This window comes from Dipodomys merriami, unplaced genomic scaffold (assembly GCF_024711535.1).
Source record: "Dipodomys merriami isolate MVZ:Mamm:240054 unplaced genomic scaffold, mDipMer1.0.p SCAF_7, whole genome shotgun sequence".
NCBI classification, from domain to species: Eukaryota; Metazoa; Chordata; class Mammalia; order Rodentia; family Heteromyidae; genus Dipodomys; species Dipodomys merriami.
The window spans coordinates 16,943,407-16,963,939 of NW_027206290.1; the positions used below are offsets into that span (position 1 = coordinate 16,943,407).

General features: G+C 53.2%; 12 non-coding genes across 12 annotated transcripts; 8 read left to right on the plus strand and 4 right to left on the minus strand.

Annotated features, from left to right (window-relative positions):
• Positions 1-7,642: 7,642 nt before the first annotated feature.
• Positions 7,643-7,806, plus strand: LOC138817402 (U1 spliceosomal RNA). The gene has a single exon (XR_011368855.1). It is a non-coding gene; the product is annotated as a U1 spliceosomal RNA (small nuclear RNA).
• A 961-nt stretch (positions 7,807-8,767) lies between these two features.
• On the plus strand, positions 8,768-8,841 carry Trnan-guu (transfer RNA asparagine (anticodon GUU)). Its single transcript has one exon. It is a non-coding gene; the product is annotated as a tRNA-Asn (tRNA).
• Positions 8,842-10,430: 1,589 nt separating this feature from the next.
• On the plus strand, positions 10,431-10,502 carry Trnah-gug (transfer RNA histidin (anticodon GUG)). Its single transcript has one exon. It is a non-coding gene; the product is annotated as a tRNA-His (tRNA).
• Positions 10,503-10,955: 453 nt separating this feature from the next.
• Positions 10,956-11,027, minus strand: Trnaq-cug (transfer RNA glutamine (anticodon CUG)). Its single transcript has one exon. It is a non-coding gene; the product is annotated as a tRNA-Gln (tRNA).
• A 1,168-nt stretch (positions 11,028-12,195) lies between these two features.
• Trnan-auu (transfer RNA asparagine (anticodon AUU)) lies at positions 12,196-12,269 on the plus strand. The gene has a single exon. It is a non-coding gene; the product is annotated as a tRNA-Asn (tRNA).
• Positions 12,270-12,623: 354 nt separating this feature from the next.
• Positions 12,624-12,695, plus strand: Trnae-uuc (transfer RNA glutamic acid (anticodon UUC)). Its single transcript has one exon. It is a non-coding gene; the product is annotated as a tRNA-Glu (tRNA).
• An 88-nt stretch (positions 12,696-12,783) lies between these two features.
• Trnaq-cug (transfer RNA glutamine (anticodon CUG)) lies at positions 12,784-12,855 on the minus strand. Its single transcript has one exon. It is a non-coding gene; the product is annotated as a tRNA-Gln (tRNA).
• Positions 12,856-14,076: 1,221 nt separating this feature from the next.
• On the plus strand, positions 14,077-14,150 carry Trnan-guu (transfer RNA asparagine (anticodon GUU)). The gene has a single exon. It is a non-coding gene; the product is annotated as a tRNA-Asn (tRNA).
• Positions 14,151-14,427: 277 nt separating this feature from the next.
• Positions 14,428-14,499, minus strand: Trnaq-cug (transfer RNA glutamine (anticodon CUG)). Its single transcript has one exon. It is a non-coding gene; the product is annotated as a tRNA-Gln (tRNA).
• Positions 14,500-15,688: 1,189 nt separating this feature from the next.
• Positions 15,689-15,762, plus strand: Trnan-guu (transfer RNA asparagine (anticodon GUU)). Its single transcript has one exon. It is a non-coding gene; the product is annotated as a tRNA-Asn (tRNA).
• Positions 15,763-16,111: 349 nt separating this feature from the next.
• On the plus strand, positions 16,112-16,183 carry Trnae-uuc (transfer RNA glutamic acid (anticodon UUC)). Its single transcript has one exon. It is a non-coding gene; the product is annotated as a tRNA-Glu (tRNA).
• Positions 16,184-20,318: 4,135 nt separating this feature from the next.
• LOC138817367 (U1 spliceosomal RNA) lies at positions 20,319-20,482 on the minus strand. The gene has a single exon (XR_011368825.1). It is a non-coding gene; the product is annotated as a U1 spliceosomal RNA (small nuclear RNA).
• Positions 20,483-20,533: the final 51 nt, after the last annotated feature.

Genomic DNA, 20,533 nt, shown 5'->3' on the forward strand with positions numbered 1-20,533 from the left:
CTCCGGGCAAAAAAATCCATGGGATACCATCTCCACAATAACTGGTAAAAAGGGGGCTGGGAAGGTGGCTCAGGGTAGAGCACTTGCCTTGAACGCATGAGGCCCTGGGTTCGATTCCTCAGCACCACATAAGCAAAAAGAAAAAAGCCGAAGTGGCGCTGTGGCTCAAGTGGTAGAGTGCTAGCCTTGAGCTGAAGAGCTGAGGGACAGAGCCCAAGCCCAGAGTTTAGGCCCCACGACTGGACCCAAAAACACACACACACACAAAATAACTGGTAAAAAGCTGGGCTGGAGGCTTGTCTCAAGTATTTGAGCATTAGCTCAGCCAGAAAGGCCAATAGTGTAAGGCTCTGAGTTCATCACAGCACCAGAAAAAGAAAGGAAGAAATAGAGCATCCATCTGCAAGCATTGCACAGTGCCTCTCTGGATGACAGTTAACAAGTCCAGGGCTGGTTAGGGATATGTAGGAGAAGAATCCGGAAGACTGACATAGGTTCTGCTCTGTGGTATTGGAAGGAAGAAGGAAGGACCAATTGTCTAAAGGAATGAGTGACTGGAATGAAAATAGGGTCAGTCAGACTGTGGAAGTCTGGAACCAAATAGACTACTAAGTAAAGGACAAACAGGGAGACTGGTGTCACATGGGAAGTGTATTGGAATTTTAGGTTGGAGGCATAAGATACAAAGGTGGCCTAGTTTCCTATGGGTTATTGAGTCCATTAGGGAAATATCTCAGGGGGAAGGCAGCCAAGGGGTTAACACATGTGTGGGGTGGAGGGTTAGGACTAGCCTGATAATGAGATGAGGCCTGTGTGCTGAGTGATGTCACATTCCCATTCCTGTTAGTTTGGGTCCCCTGGAAGACTTAGTTTGTTGATCTGTCTATAAGGGCCAGTAGAGGGAATTGGAGGGGGTGGGGTTGTAGGCACGGTCCCATGGCACTGGGTCGAGTCAGTACCTCTGCTCCATGGGAGCCTCTGGTGTTTTGGAGATCCTGCGTCAGGGTCAGCACTGGAGGGTGTTATAGCTGGACAGCCTCCATCTTGGCCTTTAAGATTAATTGCTTCCTCTTCTCCGCTGTGTCCATCTGGTGTTTGCTTCCCAGACCAAGGGAGAGCGCAAAGTGACCCAGATTCTCCAAGAAAAGTTTCCTCGAGCCACAGCTATCAAAGTCACTGACATTTCAGGAGACTGTGGAGCCATGTATGAAATTAAAATGGAATAGGAAGAATTTAAGGAGAAGAGGATCAGATGGCTAATCTGGCACTAAAAGAAGAAATCAAAGGGATGCATGGCCTGCTGATATTTACTTCCATTCCCCCAAATGCTGACCAAATGCTGGCTGTGTAGACACTGCTGCCTGGAGCCCTGGATGCGTGTCACTGACAGGATTCTTTCTGAGGCATTTCCCAAAAAATTATCTATTTATTCATAGACATTTCTGTATTGTAATTATGAAAGACACATTATCTACTGAAATGTACATTAAAATCTACAGCCACCTTAAAAACAAATTGGACAACACTCCCCGGGAAGCACGCCTGTGACAACAAAAGACCTGGAGGCCCAGGACAAGAGAAGCCCAAACCCCACCAAAACTCCATCCATATACCCTAGACTGGGAATTGGGCAACACAGGCTGCCAGCACCTGATAGTAAGCAGGAGCTCAGGCTGTTAAGGTGGCTCAGCAATAGAGTGATAGTCTTGGATGTATGAGGCCCTGGATCTGATTCCTCAGCATCACAAAAGCAAAAAGGGTCAGAAGTGGTGCTGTGGCTCAAATGGTAGGGTGCCAGCCTTGAGCTGAAGAGCTGAGGGATGCACCCAAACCTAGAGTTCAAGCCCACAACCAGCCCCAAACAAACAAACAAAAACACATCAGGAGCCCATAGCAGACTCCAGTATTTGGGAGAGTGCATCCAGAGCATCTGTTCTTCACAAGAGCACCCGTAGGAGCAAACACAAGCAGTCTAGGCTGCTCAACCCTTCCAAAGGCGGGAACTGCCAGCAATCTACAGCAGAGAGCTGAGAATCCTAAGTAAGTCAGAATAGCAGCTGGAAATAGGCTCCCAACAGAACCCAGACCAGGCACAGACTCTCTCTACCAATACAGAATCAGCAACCAAGCAAAGACAGACACACCAAAACAAAATTGAAGAGCAGTCTCCTGAACCTCCATGCTAAAATCACAGAGAAAAATCACAAGGTTTACCACCACCCAGGACAGCAAGCTCACCTCAAAAGCCAGCAGCCACGCAGGGGAGAGCCCCAGTGGGAGCAAAGCAGGAATGGAAGACAAAAGCTACATCCAAGGGTTGCTGGAGGCAATGACTCAAGAAATAAAGCGAGAAATTGATCAGAAATTGAAAGAGCACAAGGATGATCTATCAAAAGAGATACAGGGTATCAAACAAGAGATGCATGCAAAAATAGAAGCTGCACAAACCTCAGTAAGAAGTGAGATAAACGCCAAATTAGAGGTAATGCATACCTCATTGAGAGGTGAGATCAGTACTCTGAGAACCAACATTGAATCCATAAAGGGATCCATTTCCTCCATGCAAACCACAATAGAAGCCACTGTCAACAGAGTGAATGAAATGGAAGGTAGAGTGTCAGATACAGAAGACAGAATACACCAACTGGACCAAAAAGTGACAGATAGGGAAAAATCACTCAAATTAAACCAAAGGGAAATTCAAGAGCAAGCAGATAATGCCAAGAAATTTAACCTTCACATAATCGGAGTGGACAAAGGTGAGGAATTCCAGAGCAAGGGAATGCAACACCTATTTAACAAGATAATCAATGAAAATTTTCCCCACCTCAAAAACAACCATCTTAACTACATCACAAAAGCTTATCGAGGGGCTGGGAAGGTGGCTCAGTGGTAGAGCGCTTGCCTTGCATGCCTGAGGCCCTGGGTTCGATTCCTCAGCACCACATAAAGAAAAAAGCCGGAAGTGGCACTGTGGCTCAAGTGGAAGAGCGTTAGCCTTGAGCTGAAGAGCTGAGGGACAACGCCCAGGCCCAGAGTTCAGGCCTCATGACCGGACCCAAAAAAAAAAAAAAAAAAGCTTATCGAACACCCAACAAGCAAGACCCCAGGAGAAACACTTCTAGACACATTATAGTAAAAATGATAGATCTGAATAATAAGGAAACAATCCTGCATGCAGCAAAAATGAAGGAGCTATACTACAATGGGAAAAAAATAAGAATCACTGCAGATCTCTCCACACAAACAATGAATGCAAGAAAAGCCTGGGAAAGCACCATATGAGCCCTGAGAGCCAATAACTGCCACCCAGACTAATATACCCGGCAAAGCTAGCATTCACATTCGATGGAGAACTGAAAACTTTTAATAGCAAAGAAAAACTAAATGAATACATAAACATTAAGCCAGCATTACAAAGAATTCTAAGAGGGGGGACACAACCTGAAGAAAGCAACCAGGAACTGGGGCCTGCCCCAAACAGGCATTACTCAAAGTCTAACTGAGCAAGCACAGGAGGAAAGGAAAGAAGAAAAACTTAGGAAAACGGAATGGCAGGGACAACAATGCATCTCTCTATACTTTCTCTTAATATAAATGGGCTGAATTCGCCAATTAAAAGAAAACGAACTGAGGACTGGATCAGAAAACAAGACCCATCCATCTGTTGCCTTCAGGAGACCCACCTCTCAGCCAAACATACAAACAAACTCAGAGTGAAGGGGTGGAAAAGGATCTACCAATCAAACGCCCCCAATAAGAAAGCAGGTGTAGCTATCCTGATATCTGACAAAATAAACTTTTCATTAAAATCAGTACAGAAAGACAAGGACCGACACTACATATTAATAAAGGGAACAATCCAAGAGGAGGATATAACCATCATCAACTTATATGCCCCAAATATTGGTGCACCCAGATATGTCAAACAAATGCTCTCAAACTTACAGAATAAAATAGATCCCAATACGATAATACTAGGAGACTTTAACACACCACTCTCACCAAAGGACAGGTCTACCAACCAGAGGATTGGCAAAGAAGCTACCGAATTAAGAGAGGCCATACTCCAAGCGGAATTAACTGACATCTACAGAGTATTTCACCCTAAAACAACACAGTACACATTCTTCTCAGCAGCTCACGGAACTTTCTCCAAAATAGACCATATCATAGGTCATGCAAAGAACTTAAGCAAATACAAAGGGATCGACATAATCCCCTGTATCCTATATGACCCAGTCATACCACTTCTAGGCATCTACCCTGAACAACAGGAACCAATATACAAGGACACGTGTACCTCCATGTTTATTGCAGCACTGTTCGCAATAGCTAGAATATGGAAACAACCTAGATGCCCCACCACAGATGAATGGATCCAAAAATTGTGGTATCTATACACAATGGAATATTATGCAGCCATTAGAAATGACAAAATAATGGCATTTGCAGGGAAATGGATGGAGCTAGAAGGAATCATGTTGAGCGAGGTAAGCCAAGAACAAAGAGACAAACAGTACATGGTCTCCCTGATAAGTGGATGCTAAATCCAAAATGTTAGGTGATATGACAAAACTAACAGGACTTAAGAAACAAAGAACTCCCACTCATCTGGTTGAACCACTACCAAATATCCCCATGCTGCTGATCACATATATGGTATATACCATGTGAGCACCATTATATATTACAGACTGTGATAGACAATTTGCTCCAGGAAAGTTAGAATGAACTTGTGACTTTAAATGAGCATCATTATTCCACAATACTGTGAATTTCTGGAAATTATGTAATCACTTAATCACAATCAAAAAAAAAAAAAAGAACCTCGGGGCGGGGAAGGGAGGGAGGGAGGGGATGGTAGGGGGAAAACAATGGAAGGGGTAACAATGTTCAAGAGGAAGTGTACTCATTACCTCACTCAGGTAACTGTAACCCTCTGTATAGTATCTTTATAATAAAAAAATTAAAAAAAAACAACAAATTGGAAGGTTCCTCCTCATCTGTCCACCTACCATGGGCAGATGGTGCCTGCTTCAACAAAACAATTTTATTTTTCCAGTCCTGGGGCTTAAACTCTGGGTCAGGGCACTGTCCCTGAGCTGCTTTCACTCAAGGCTAGCACTCTGCCACTTGAGCCACAGCCCACTTCTGGCTTTCTCTGAGTAGTTTATTGGAGATGAGTCTCACAGACTTTCCTGCCCAGGCTGGCTTTGAACTGTGATCTTCAGATCTCAGCCTCCTGAGTAGCAAAGATTATAGGCATGAGCCACCAGCACCTAGGACAAAACAATTTTAATAAGAAATAATAAGCCAGGGCTGGGAAGGTGGCTCAGTGGTAGAGTGCTTGCCTTGCATGCCTGAGGCCTTGGGTTAGCTTCCTCAGCACCACATAAGCAAAAAGAAAAAAGCTGGAAGTGGCACTGTGGCTCACTAGCCTTGAGCTGAAGAACTGAGGGACAGCGCCCAGGCCCAGAGTTCAGGCCCCACGACCGGACCCAAAAAAACAAAAACAATAAGCCAAGCAATGGTAGCCCACACCTGTAATCCTAGCTACTCAGCAGGCTGAGATCTGAGGATCTCATGCAATTCAAAGCTAGCCTAGGCAGAAAAGTCTGTGAGACTTTATTCACAGAAAAAGCCAGAATTGGCTGGGTGGCTCAAGTAGTAGAGCATTACTAGCCTTGAGCAAAAGGAGTTCAGAGACAGTGCCCAGGCCCAGAATTCAAGCCCCAAGACTGGTGAAGAAGGAAGGAAGGAAGGAAGGAAAGAAGGAAGGAAGGGAAGGAAGGAGTGAGGGAGGGAGGGAAGGGAGGGAGGGAGGAAGGAAGGAAGGAAGGGAAGGAAGGAAAGGAAGGAAAGAAGGAAAGGAAGGAAGGGGAGGGAGGGAGGAAAGAAGAAAAAGGAACAGGCTAGGCACTAGTGTTGCATCCTGTAATCCTATTTCCTCAGGGAGCTGTAATCTCAGGATTGTGGTTCAAAGCCAGCCAGGGCAGGAAAGTCTATGAGAGTCTGATCTGTAATTAACAACCAAAATGCTATGATTCAAGTGGCAGAGTGCTAGCCCTGAGGGGGGAGGACAGAAACTAAGGGACAGTGTCCAGAATCTGATTTCAAGCCGTAGTATAGGCAGAAGGAAGGAAGGAAGGAAGGAAGGAAGGAAGGAAGGAAGGAAGGAAGGAAGGAAGGAAGGAAGGAATCCAGAGCTAGTGTCTCATGCCTGTAGATCCTAGATACTCAGGAAGCTGAAATGTGAGGTTTGTGGTTCAAAGCTAGTCCAGGCAGAAAAAAGGAGATCTTATCTTCAATTATCCACCAAAAAGTCAAGTGGAGGTGTGGCTCAAATGGTAGAATTGAATGGAAAAAGCTAAGGGATAACATTCAGTCCCTGAATTCAAGCTTAAGTATCCCCACGAAGAAAAAAGAGAGAGGGAGAGGAGGGAGGGAGGGAGGGAGGGAGAGGGAATGTTCAGCTACCATTTACCGTTTGGAATTTAGAAGCTAATATTCACAGGTGGCTTAAACAAGCTCAATTAGTTGAATGCAGGCTAAAATAGCTCTTTTGGAAACTCAAAACCAGTGAAACTGAGATGCTTTCTAAGCATTCACCTCTTCCATCTAAGTGTGTATGTAAAAGTTCATTCTTCTAACATCAATCATTTGAGATTTGGAAGCTGATGTTCACAGGTAGCCTAAATAGTTGTTTGTTCAATGTGTGCCAAAGTAGGTATTTCAGAATTGAAACCAGTGAAAATGTGGTGTTCTCAGATTGTTCAACTTCTGAGTATGAGTTTGTTTTAATGCCAGTGGCTCATGCCTGTAATCCTGGCTACTCAAGAGGCTGAGATCTGAGGATCAAGGGTTCAAATCCAGCCGGCACAAGAAAGTCTGTAATTAACCACCAGAAAACGGGAAGTGGCGCTGTGGGGTAGAGCTCTAGCCTTTAAGGAAAAAGCTCAGGGACAGTGCCCAGGTCCTGGGTTCAAGCCCCACGACCAACACAAACAGGAGTTTAGCTATTATTTGGAAACTCAAACCAAGTGAAAGAAAGGAAAGAAGGAAGACGACAGAAAGGGTGAAGGGAGATGGCAGAGGAGAGGTCTTCTTCCTGGGACTCTGAATGAGAACTCTGAGAAACAAGGGAGAGACTACATTTGGAACAACAAAATTGAGGACGAGGAATGAGAATCACAGTTGAGGGTTAGTATCGCTGAGAGAAAGCAGTAATCTGCAGCTCGGTCCTCATCTCTCTTGGTTGGGAGGGAAGGCTGAAACCCTTACAAAATAAACCAGGTGCCTCTGGTGCAGGGATTTCATGGGTCAGAGACTTTCCAGAGGGGACAGCCATTCCATGAACAGCCCGAGCCTCTGAACAAAGTGACGTCACAGAGCGGGCGTTCTCTATGCTGATGAGGATGCCGCGGGGGCTACTGGTCGGGCCCCCTATCGCATCCACTCATGGATTTTCGGTGTGATAGGAGAGAGCGCTGAAACAAAACTTGGAGTGGAGGGTGACACGTGTTTGGAAGGCCTGGGAAGGCCCGAAAATGGAGGAAGGGGGGGGGGGTTGAAGGCTGATGACCATATGTGTACAGTGAAAACATGTGAAATTAGAAGGGGATGGGTAGGCTAGTTTTTCATACTTACCTGGCAGGGGAAATACCACGATCACGCATGTGGTTTTCCCAGGGCGAGGCGTACCCATTGCACTTGGGGCTCGCTGACCTCTGCGATTTTTCCACATAGGAAAAACTCGACTGCGTAATTTGTGATAGTGGGGGACTGCGTGCGCGCTCTCCCCTGATTATCTTGTTACTAATGTTAGAGTTGCTCTTGTCTTGTCCTATTTGTGTGGTGATATGCTGCGGTTTTTGTACTATTTGCAAGCTTTAATGGTTTGCTAGTTTTAGGGAGGGTCTACCATTCTAGTCTTCCAGAAAGTAATACATACCTTTATTGTAAGGATTAGCTTTTACCTGTGAAGCCGGGCTGGCTAGCCCGGTTTTTCAGCTTCAGGAGGTCTGGGTGGCGTTTGCGAAAATAGATTTGCGTTTGCGAAGACTACAGTTTGTCAGCGACGGACGCCTGTCTTGGACAGCTCAAGACAACGTACAAACCCGACCAGGAGGCGGTGGAGGGTGGTGCAAAACATGTAAGGAAAAATGGCCCGGTGCTGTATCCGTGTTGTCCTACCCACCATTAGATCAGCCTGCCTCTTTCCTCCCCTCGTATTCTCCCGAGATCTCGACCTGTAGCGGATCCCGCTGTGAACAGTGGTCGAGGGTCTAGAGGTACCTTAAACTCACGCTGCAATTCTCGATTCTTCTAAAATCCCCGAGGCCGATTGCGATCCTCATCCGGGCGCCTGACTCCAGGCTGGCCTGGCTGGGAAAGGGGCTGCAGGGTGAGCGCACCAGGCCCGGCGGGGTGGGTTGGAGACCACGCCGCGATTCCGCGTTTTCCCGATCGCCCCACGCAGGGAACCGACTGTGTGCGCGTGGCGTGGGCAGCCGCGTAGGAGGCAAAGTGGGGGCCTCGGGGCGTTACCTCACTTTAAAAGGCGAAGCCTTGGGTGTGTCTATCCGCCATCTGAGTTCCCCAGTTAATTGTCCTGGCCACATCTCACCTCCAGAAGCGCCCAGTGATGTGACCTCAGTCTGGGCAGTGCGCGGGGCTGGGCCTTACACACCCGTGTTTACAGGTGTGAAGGAAGGGGGTGGGCAATCTGTGCCGTCTAGAAGTGAGTGGCAGCTGCGTTCGCCACGTCTCTGTGGCGCAATCGGTTAGCGCGTTCGGCTGTTAACCGAAAGGTTGGTGGTTCGAGCCCACCCAGGGACGGGGGTGTGGTGTCTTTTGTCTCGCTGAAGTCCTTTGTGTCGCATTTCTTAATAGAAACCTCGAGCCTTCAGAGCTAAGCTCTCGGATGAAATCACCAGCGCAGAAGCCTGTTCCTTTCCCAGGCCCTGGCGAAATGACCCTCGGACTCCTCCCAGTCGAGAAGCTTCCGTTTATGGAAGAAGGATGCGGAGGCAGCCAAATATTCTGCCCGCCCGGCAGGCTTTTGGACTCCATCTTACACAGCCGGGGGGCAGGGGAGTTTTGGTCAACTTTGCATTGATGTATTTGTAAGCGATCTGCACAAGATGACTTGAAACAAGCAAGTTTTCACGAGCCCCGGAAGGTGCTGACAGCTCAGTACTCCACGGCAGCCGACAGCAGGGGGAGACGGCTGAAGCGGGCTGCAGAGCAGCGGGCGGGACGTTTCTGGGCAATCGAGGCTGACGGGACCGTCGTGACAGGGCGGCCCCGACCCGGGTGTCCCCACGAGAATGTTAGCACCACAGGGAGGTCGGGACCAGCGCCTTCATCAGCGCCTCTCTCCGTGTGTCTGTGTAAGCATGTCCTCGGTACTGGCGTGCATCATTGAGCTACTCCTTGCAAAATGACGGTGAAGTTAGGATGTCATTAAAAATAGATCACGAACTGGGATTCGGGGTGCAGCTCGGCGGAAGAGCGCCTGCCGACGGGCGCAAGTCCGAGTCCAGAGGCCACCCTGAGGCCGCCGCTCGGTCACCCCGCTCCGAAGCATAGAGAGATGGAAGACCAATGGGGACGTGATGGTGTCGCACTGCTCGCGTCCCGCGGGTCCCCGTGGATTCCGGTATCGGAGCTTCCACAGAGCAGGGCCGCAGCTGGGCTAGAGAGGAGTCCATGCGGTTCCTTGGGGCTGGCCCGCGTGGAGAAGGGTGGGGTGCGGGGAAGCTGGCTCGGCTGTCCAGGCACACCTGACGGGCCCGGGCCGGGCGGGTGGGCCGGGCTTCCAGGCCAACCCCTCCTTCGCCCTAGCCCAGCAGAGAAATCCCTTTGCATTTTCCCCCACACACACCCTCCAACTCCCCGGTGGTCTAGTGGTTAGGATTCGGCGCTTTCTCGCTGCGGCTAGAGTTTGATTCCGGGTTAGGGAAGTCCCTTTTTGCAGCAGCAGCAGTTCAGAGAGGCGAGTGCAAAACATAGGCTGTGGGAAGAGTAAACTAGACGCTGTGAACGCAAGGAAGATTTAAAAAAGAACAGTTACTAGGTCGACACAAGAGGAAGTGGGTTGTTTTTCAGCCATGCGACAGCCCACTCGCTCTGCACCCTACAGACACATACACACGAGACAAGTGTGCAAAAGCCATCCCATATGAATCGTATCATCCGCAAAGCAAGCATGGCGTGGAGGTGCCGCCCTGGTGGGCAGGAACGCCAGAGGACCAAGGTTGGGCCCTCCAAACGCTTGGGTCTGTGGTTTGGGGCTCAGAGAACGGCATGGCCGGGCGAGGCCCGGAGTAGGCGGGGAATCCGGAGCGGGAACTCGCAGGGCGCAGGACGGCGGAAAGGACGAGGCTTAGGCGGGGAAGATGAGGACTGCAGCGGGCCTGTGGCGCGCCGTGATCGTATAGTGGTTAGTACTCTGCGTTGTGGCCGCAGCAACCTCGGTTCGAATCCGAGTCACGGCACTCGGGCGTGGCTCCATCACGCTGCTACTTTTGCTCCCACGTGCATCCCCCACCCCGCACCTGGGCACCACGCCCGCCCCTGGCGGGTGGCAGAGGAAAGATTTTCTAGCTGGGGGTGGGCGGTATACCCCTGTCGTCCCAAACTCGGGGACTCAGGCTGTAGGCCGGGGCCTGAGCTCCGGGCCTGGCGCCGGCCCTGGTGTGACCGCGCGATGTCAGTTTGGAGACCGGCGGGCCCTGGGATGCGTGGCCCTCCGCCCTCAGGCGCCCTCAGGCATCGCCCAACCCCCACCGCACTCCCCGGGAGTCCTAAGCACAGGCGCACCCACAAAAACATGGCCGAGATGTCCCCGGAGAGGAAGGGAGGGTCTCTGGGACCCCGAGCTGATCCCTTCCACGAACCAAGAAGCGAGACCCCGAGAGAGGAACGGACCCACCTCCATCTAAAACATGAGGTCCCACCGAGATTTGAACTCGGATCGCTGGATTCAGAGTCCAGAGTGCTCACCATTACACCATGGAACCCACAGGAGCTCCCTCTCAAGGTCCTACCCATCTGTGCGCCCCACGTGGTTGTCGGCGACCAAGAAACTCACCCGGGACAGGCATTGCCTCCGCGTCTCCGAAAACCGAGGGGCTTCCCCACCGACTTCAGGGCCGAGAGAGAGTCCTCCGCTGCCCCCATCGTGTCTGCTGGGCCTCCGGTGCTGAGGCGACTCCCGTGCGGACGGCGAGCGCCGCTGCTCCCACGCCGGCCAGGAGCCGCGATCGCCCGCGGGACGCGCGGTTCCCGGGTTCCCCGATGCCCTGCTCGCGGGGCTCCGCACTGCGGCCGCTGACGTGTGAGGGATCAGCCTGGGTGTCAGCCTAGGGGACACCTGGAGGGGTGACCCTGGGGGTCTGAGCCTGAGGAGTCAGCCTGGGGGGTCGCTCTGACGGGTCAGGACGAGGGCATACACACGCGTGCTCATGTGCACATACACGTTGGGGGGGGGGGGCAGACAGCAGGGCAGCACAAACAAAGTCCCTCCCTCGGCCTCCTGGCCTCAGAGTTCCTCAACGTCTGAATTTCCAGTTACAACACACGAGACTTCTTCCCTGGAGGCTTTGCGAATTATCGGGGCTCTGTCAGTCAACACCACACACACACACACACACACACACACACACACACACACACACGGACTCTCTTCCCAAACAAGCATGCCTTGTGCATAACTCTCCGTGGCTCAGTGCAGGGACACTTTTGCTTTGTACACAGAAGGTCAGAGGTTCGAGCCCACCCGAGAGTACTACTAGCTGCCACGCTCGCCCGTCCTGTCCCTTCCATTTTTTCCCCACCACAAGTGAAAGGCCCACAGCGTCTATTCAGCGCGGCCGTCGGCCCGTCTCCGGCCCTGAACACGAGGACAGCTGTGGACAGGCGGGGAGCGCGGCCGTGTTCCCAGAGCGCGAGGTTGAAAGGAGAACCCGCGCGGACGGCGAGGCACGCGCAGGGCGCAGGGCGCAGGCCTCGGTCCGCACTCGCGGCTTCCGAATCCCCGCGGCTGGTGAATGCACGACGCACCCCGGCCTCCCCGGCCTGTCCCGGGGCCGTGCAGCGCGCCCCGAGGTCCCCAGGCCTGGTCAGAGCCCCGGAAGCCGCGTCCACCGGACCTTGTTCAGTGCAGATGCAGACCAACTCCTGGTGTCTGTCTCTGTAGCACAGTCGGTTAGCGCGTTTAGCTATTAACCAAGAGGTTAGTGGTTCGATCCCACCCGGGGACGCCCGTCCTCTCTTTTACCTCTTGTGTTAGTCCCCGTGCGCACGGCCGCGCTTCGCACACTCAGGCGGCTGGCACGCACAGCCCACTGCAGGGAAACACGGGGAGAGCGGCACCGACGGCGCGGGGCTGTGTTTTGCTTGGGCACCGGGGTTGAAAGGAAACGGCGGCTAGTGTAGGTGTGCGGAGCATGGGACGGAAGTGCAGGCAGCGCTGCCACTGCCGGGAGGAGGGAAGCTCGGTTCCCAGCCCGACGGAGGCCGCCACCAGCTCGGCCCGGCCGAGCATCCCTTCCGACCACCGGGAACCCCGCAAACCCACCCTACACAGAAAGGCACCATGCAGTCACTGCAGGAACTCCCTGGTGGTCTAGTGGCTAGGATTCGGCGCTTTCACCGCCGCGGCCCGGGTTCGATTCCCGGTCAGGGAAGTCCTTTTACAACACACTCAGCTCCTTCCACACCCGCACAAAACTGTCCGGTCCCGGGTGGAAATGACAATTCTCCACCTAAAATGCAAGGTCCCACCGAGATTTGAACTCGGATCGCTGGATTCAGAGTCCAGAGTGCTCACCATTACACCATGGAACCCACAGGAGCTCCCTTTCAAGGTCCTACCCATCTATGCGCCCCACAGGGCTGTCGGCGACCAAGAAACTCACCCGGGACAGGCATTGCCTCCGCGTCTCCGAAAACCGAGGGGCTTCCCCACCGACTTCAGGGCCGAGAGAGAGTCCTCCGCTGCCCCCATCGTGTCTGCTGGGCCTCCGGTGTTGAGGCGACTCCGGTGCGGACGGCGAGCGCCGCTGCTCCCACGCCGGCCAGGAGCCGCGATCGCCCGCGGGACGCGCGGTTCCCGGGTTCCCCGATGCCCTGCTCGCGGGGCTCCGCACTGCAGCCGCTGACGTGTGAGGGGTCAGCCTGGGTGTCAGGCTAGAGGACACCCGGAGAGGTGACCCTGGGGGTCTGAGCCTGAGGGGTCAGCCTGGGATGGTCACCCGAGGGGTCAGCCTGGGGGATCGGCCTGACGGGTCAGGAGGAGGAGACTGCCACCTTCCCTTCGCATACACACGCGTGCTCATGTGCACATACACCTTGTGTGTGTGTGGTGGGGGCAGACAGCAGGGCAGCACAAAGCAAAGTCCCTCCCTCGGGGCCTCAGAGTTCCTCTGAATTTCCAGTTACAACACACGAGGCTTCTTTCCTGGAGGCTTTGCAAATTATCCGGGCTCTGTCAGTCAACACCACACACACACACACACACACACACACACACACACACACACACACACACACAAGGGCTCTCTTCCCAAACACCCTAAGCATAGGTTGTGTGTAAGTCTCCGTGGCTCAATGCAGGAACCCTTTTGCTTTGTACACAGAAGGTCAGAGGTTCGAGCCCACCCGAGAGTACTACTAGCTGCCACGCTCGCCCGTCCTGTCCCTTCCATTTTTTCCCCACCACAAGTGAAAGGCCCACAGCGTCTATTCAGCGCGGCCGTCGGCCCGTCTCTGGCCCTGAACACGAGGACAGCTGTGGACAGGCGGGGAGCGCGGCAGTGTTCCCGGAGCGCGAGGTTGAAAGGAGAACCCGCGCGGACTGCGGGGCCCGCGCAGGGCGCAGGGCGCTGGCTCCGTGCGCGCTCGCCGCTTCCGAATTCCCGCGGCTGTTGAACGCACGTCGCACCCCGGCCTCCCCGGCCTGTCCCGGGGCCGTGCAGCGCGCCCCAGGTCCCCAGGCCTGGTCAGGGCCTCGGAAGCCGCGTCCACCAGACCTTGGTCCATGCAGATGCAGAATGGGGCTTACCGTCCGTCTCTGTGGCGCAATCGGTTAGCGCGTTCGGCTGTTAACCGAAAGGTTGGTGGTTCGATCCCACCCAGGGACGTCTGCCCTATCTTTTACCTCTCGTGTTAGTCCCCGTGCGCACGGCCGCGCTCCGCACACTCAGGACCGCTGGCACGCACAGCCCACTGCAGGGAAACACGGGGAGAGCGGCACCGACGGCGCGAGGCTGTGTTTTGCTTGGGCACCGGGGTTGAAAGGAAACGGCGGCTAGTGTAGGTGTGCGGAGCATGGGACGGAAGTGCAGGCAGCGCTGCCACTGCCGGGAGGAGGGAAGCTCGGTTCCCGGGTGGAAATGACAATTCTCCACCTAAAATGCAAGGTCCCACCGAGATTTGAACTCGGATCGCTGAATTCAGAGTCCAGAGTGCTCACCATTACACCATGGAACCCACAGGAACTCCCTTTCAAGGTCCTACCCATCTGTGCGCCCCACAGGGCTGTCGGCGACCAAGAAACTCACCCGGGGACAGGCATTGCCTCCGCGTCTCCGAAAACCGAGGGGCTTCCCCACCGACTTCAGGGCCGAGAGAGAATCCTCCGCTGCCCCCATCGTGTCTGCTGGGCCTCCGGTGTTGAGGCGACTCCGTTGCGGACGGCGAGCGCCGCTGCTCCCACGCCGGCCAGGAGCCGCGATCGCCCGCGGGACGCGCGGTTCCCGGGTTCCCCGATGCCCTGCTCGCGGGGCTCCGCACTGCGGCCGCTGACGTGTGAGGGATCAGCCTGGGTGTCAGCCTAGGGGACACCTGGAGGGGTGACCCTGGGGATCTGAGCCTGAGGGGTCAGCCTGGGATGGTCACCCGAGGGGTCAGCCTGGGGGATCGGCCTGACGGGTCAGGAGGAGGAGACTGCCACCTTCCCTTCGCATACACACGCGTGCTCATGTGTACATACACCTTGTGTGTGTGTGGGGGGGGGCAGACAACAGGGCAGCACAAAGCAAAGTCCCTCCCTCGGCCTCCTGGCCCCAGAGTTCCTCAACGTCTGAATTTCCAGTTACAACACGAGGCTTCTTCCCTGGAGGCTTTGTGAATTAGGCTGTCTTTCCAAACACCTTAACAATAGCTCATGCATAAGTTTCCGTGGCGCAGTGCAGGATCACTTTTGCTTTGTACACGGAAGGTCAGAGGTTCGAGCTCACCCGAGAGTACTGAGAGTACTACTAGCTGCCACGCTCGCCCGTCCTGTCCCGTCCATTTTTTCTCCACCACAAGTGAAAGGCCCACAGCGTCTATTCAGCGCGGCCGTCGGCCCGTCTCCGGCCGTGAACACGAGGACAGCTGTGGACAGGCGGGGAGCGCGGCCGTGTTCCCAGAGCGCGAGGTTGAAAGGAGAACCCGCGCGGACGGCGGGGCCCGCGCTGGGCATAAGGCACCTGGCGCAGGGCGCAGGGCGCAGGCCTCGTTCCGCGCTCGCGGCTTCCGAATCCCCGCGGCTGGTGAACGCACGACACACCCCGGCCTCCCCGGCTTGTCCCGGGGCCGTGCAGAGCGCCCCGGGGTCCCCAGGCCTGGTCAGGGGCCCGGAAGCCGCGTCCACCTGGCCTTGGTCTGTGCAGATGCCAAATAAGTCTTCTTGCCTGTCTCTGTGGCGCAATCGGTTAGCGCGTTCGGCTGTTAACCGAAAGGTTGGTGGTTCGAGCCCACCCAGGGACGCCTGCCTACTCTTTTACCTCTCCGTGTTAGTCCCCCGGCGCACGGCCGTGCTCCGCACACTCAGGCGGCTGGCATGCAGGCCCACTGCAGGGAAACATGGGGAGAGCGGCACAGTGGGGGCAGGGCTGTGTTTTGCTTGGGCACCGGGGTTGAAAGGAAACTGCGGCTAGTGTAGGTGTGCGGAGCATGGGCCGGGAGCGCGGGCAGCGCTGCCACTGCCGGGAGGAGGGAAGCTCGGTTCCCAGCCCGACAGAGGCCGCCACCATCCCGGCCGCGCATCCCTTCCGACCTCCAAGAACCCCGCAAACCCACCCTACACAGAAAGGCACCATGCAGTCACTGCAGGAACTCCCTGGTGGTCTAGTGGCTAGGATTCGGCGCTTTCACCGCCGCGGCCCGGGTTCGATTCCCGGTCAGGGAAGTCCTTTTACAACACACTCAGCTCCTTCCACACTCGCACCCAGCACAAAGCCACAACCTCGTCCGCGGGACCCTGTACTGGACAGGGGTCCTCCCCGCGGCCTGACAGCCCCTGCAGCCCCGGCCCACGGCCCTCCCCCAACCCCACCTCTGCGCCTGCCAACCGCAGCCCAGGGAGAGGGGCCTGTGGGGGTGGGGCAGAGGAGAGCAGCTGCTGCCAAGACACCTGTCGCCAACTCTACAGCTGTCCGAGCGGGATCACCGCGGCGCCAGAGCCACTGTGTTCGTTTTTCATCAGTCGTGGGTCTTGGACTCTCGCCGTGATGGAAGGGATCAGGAACGCACCGAATCTGGCTTTCTGCCTCGGGTATTCGGTTCCCGCCGGACCCGCAGGGCAGGCGGTGCTGAGAGGCAGCAGGGACCGGGCGGCGGGAGGGCCCACGCGGCCTCCACCCCGCAGCCCCTGCTGTACCCCGGGTCCCATCGAGGCACGGACACAGGAAGCCGAGTGCGAGATGCGGGCTCAGCGGCGGCAGGGCATCCCTGCCGGCTCGCCGGGCTCCGCGGGAAAGAGGAGGGCGGTGGCCGGGCAGATGAGCACCTCAGTGGGCCCGTGGTGTGCCGTGATCGTATAGTGGTGAGTACTCTGCGTTGTGCACGCATTGCAGTCTCGGTTCGAATCCGAGTCCCAGCAGTCGGGCCTGGCTCGCCGGCTCCGCCCCTTTTGCTTCCCGCGTAGCTGGCACTCGCATGCATGAGTGAGCCCACAACCTCATTCCAGGGAGTGTCAGCCTAGGCTCATGCTTGTACCCTGCCCACTCAGCAGGTGGAGACTGGAGGCAATGGTTGGAAGCCAGCAAGGCAGAAACCTCGGTGAAATTCTTTTTTTTTTTTTTGGGGGGGGGGTCCGGTCATGATGCCTGAACTCTGGGCTTGGGCGCTGTCCTACAGCTCTTCAGCTCAAGGCTAGCGCTCTACCACTTGAGCCACAGCGCCACTGCCAGCTTTTTTTTTCTCTCTGCTTATATGGTGCTGAGGAATCGAACCCAGGGCCTCATGCATTCAAGGCAAGCACTCTACCACTGAGCCACCTTCCCAGCCCTCAGTGAAATTCTTATATCCAATTTAAAAAAAAAAAAAACAAAAACCAAAAAACAAGTGAAGGCTTGGCTCAAGTGGTAGAGCATTGGCCTTAAGCATAAAATCCAAGTGAGAGTTCAAGACCCCAAGTTCAAACGTCATTGGTGAGAAAACATTTGCTGGTAGTGTCACTTTTTTGCCCCACCCTTGTCAGGTACAAACTTTTGGGGATGCAACGACATTACTGGTGAAGGGCCACAGCACCGCTTCTGGTTTTCTAGTGGTTTATTGGAAATAAGAGTCTCATGGACTTAGCTGCCCAGGCTGGCTTTGGACTGCCATCCTCAGATCTCAGCCTCCTGAGTAGGTAGGATTGCAGGTGTGAGCTACTAATGCCCCGCCTGGTGAAGATATTATAGCCAATGGTTGAGTTTTTTTTTTTGGGGGGGGGGTCAGTTGTGGGGCTTGAACTCGGAGCCTGGGTGCTGTCACTGAGCTTTTTTGCTCACTAGCACTCTACCACTTTGAGCCACAGCGCCACTTCCGGTTTCCTGGTGGTTAATAGGACATAAGAGTCTCAGAGACTTCTCTGCCTAGGCTGCCTTGAACCGTGATCCTCAGATCTCAGCCTCCTGAGTGTCAGGCCACTGGAGGGCCGAGGCAGCCAAGAAAGCCACCTCCTCATCTAAATTACCACCTGCCCCAAACCCTTCCTCAGAAGCACTGGCCTGTGACCATCCAAATTTGCAAATCAGGGCCCTTATGCAGAATTCTCACTAATTGCTGTTTTTAGTCTGGCCATATAAAACCTGATGTAACCAGACTCTGGGCAACCTCTCTGATCCCCACCAGGATCAGAGAGGGAGCGTATCCCAGTAAACTTTTATTCCCCCTTACCTCCTCCTGAGTGTTCCTTCCTCTCCTGAAACCTTACACTGAGTAGCTAGGAATTCAGATGTGAATCACCAGTGCCTGGCTTAAGAATCTCGGCTTTATATGCCTACTTTGAGCCCTTGGGTAATGCTAAGGATTTAATGTTACTGTTTTTAAACCCTTATGTTTCAAAGAAATGTACAAAAGCAGTAAGTAGCTAGATCACAGCACTCAGGATAGATCCCTGGCAGGAAGTGAGACCTAAAATTAATCAGTGAAAAAAAGGGTGGCAGGCCTCTCTCCACTGTAAAGTGCCAGCATAGTCAACCTTAGTTCATACTCCAGTCCCCTCCCTCCAAAAAGATGATAGATAACAATTATTGGCAGTTATGACACTCTTTCATACATTATACATTGCCTTATTCAAAGCTCAGGAATTGTTTGCCAAAAGGTGATGAAACATGTCATGGCCCAAAGGAAGGTAGGCACTGAAAGAACTTTCAAAACACAGCAGGAGTGCCGGGCGCTGGTGGCTCACGCCTGTAATCCTAGCTACTCAGGAGGCTGAGATCTGAGGATCGCGGTTCAAAGCCAGCCCGGGCAGGAGAGACTGTGAGACTCCTATCTCCAATAAACCACCAGAAAACCGGAAGTGGCGCTGTAGCTCAAGTGGTAGAGCACTCACCTTGAGCTGAAGAGCTGAGGGACAGTGCCCAGGCCCAGAGTTCAAGCCCCATGGACCAAAAAAAAAAAAAAAACATCAGGAGAAAGAGGAGTGGTAGGCCTAGTGAGGTGTGCAAAATGGATATCTCACTGAAGAGATGGTGCTTCTTGCTCTATAAGCTCAGTATGAGATGTTGGTGGCCTTCCCAGAGGCAGACTGGAGCCTCAAAGAAGATGCACCACCCCAACTCCTTGGTCCTCCCAGGGGAAAATGAGCAGATAGAATCAGCACTCTGCAGTAGTCCTTGGCACAGAGTATGGACACCTACTAGAATGTTTTTCAGGTGTGTAGATAAAAATGATTTCAACAAGCTCATGCCTGTAATCCTAGCTACTCAGGAGGCTGAGATCTGAGGATTGTGGTTCAAAGCCAGCCCTGGCAGAAAAGTCCGTGAAACTGAGCATCTCCAATAAATCACCAGAAAACCGGAAGTGGTGTTGTAGCTCAAGTGGTAGAATGCTCACCTTGAGCTGAAGAGCTAAGGGACAGTGCTCAGGCCCAGAGTTCAAGCCCCATGACTGACAAAAAAAAAAAAAAAAAAAAAAATCGCAACAGTGAGGTACAGTGAGAGACAGCTGAACTAACTACACTGCCCAGGAACTCCTGAGACACCCGAAGAACTCCAGCTGGGTAAATTTGTCCTCTCTGTGATTTATTGTTTTTTTTTTTTTTTTTTTTTTGGTTCTGTGATTTATTGTGATGGGAAAGATGGCGGTAGAGCAAGAGAAAGGGGTGGGGGGAAACGTTCAAGATCTAGTTACCATGCAATCAACGTGCCACCTATACGTCTTGTTGCTAGTAAAGGTGAATCCAGCCCATATATCTAGTTCGCTGTGGATGAAGCAAAGATTATGGGTACTGGAACTAGCAAGTAGGCAATCTGGGGAGGGAAAACTGCTGCTACAGAAGGGGAAGAGTGTCATCTTATTACCCTCAAGTTGGGCCCATTTTAATTTTGTGAGAAACATGCCTAAAGCTTAAAAGAACAGACTTGGAAAAAAGTCTTTCATGACAATCCTGCAAGATCAGATGTCAGGAGACAAATCAAGTTCCTACTTGGTGGCTTTCACTTTTGGTGCATATCTTTTGGGGGAGAATTGAATTTTAGAAGTCTCTCTCATGCACATGTTTGCACACACATTCTTCCTGGTGGGAAAAATTCCTAGAACATGCTAATTGGCAGGACAATGTCTTTACTCATTTGTAGTCCAACCTATAACTTAGTAGCTGGCTTATTTACATAGAAAAACTTATTTAAAATTACTACTAAAGTGTAAAGCCATCACATAAACAACTCTTAAGTTTTATGAGTCAAAGCCACCCAGTTAAACAAGAATAACTGCAATTAAGCACATATGGAATGTTGTTTAAATCTTTGACTACATATAGTTTTCAGTAAAATGCGCATAAAAAGTAAAAAGCAGTAGTACATAAAAAGCCTGTCATTTACACAACCAACCAGGGGAGAGCGCGCACGCAGTCCCCCACTACCACAAATTATGCAGCCGAGTTTCTCCTATGTGGAGAAATCGCAGAGGTCAGCGCACCCCAAGTGCAATGGGTGGGCCTCACCCTGAGAAAACCACCTGCGTGATCGTGGTGTTTCCCCTGCCAGGTAAGTATGAAAAAGCTGTTGCCCCCAACCCATCTAAGCCTCACATGGTTTGCACTTTA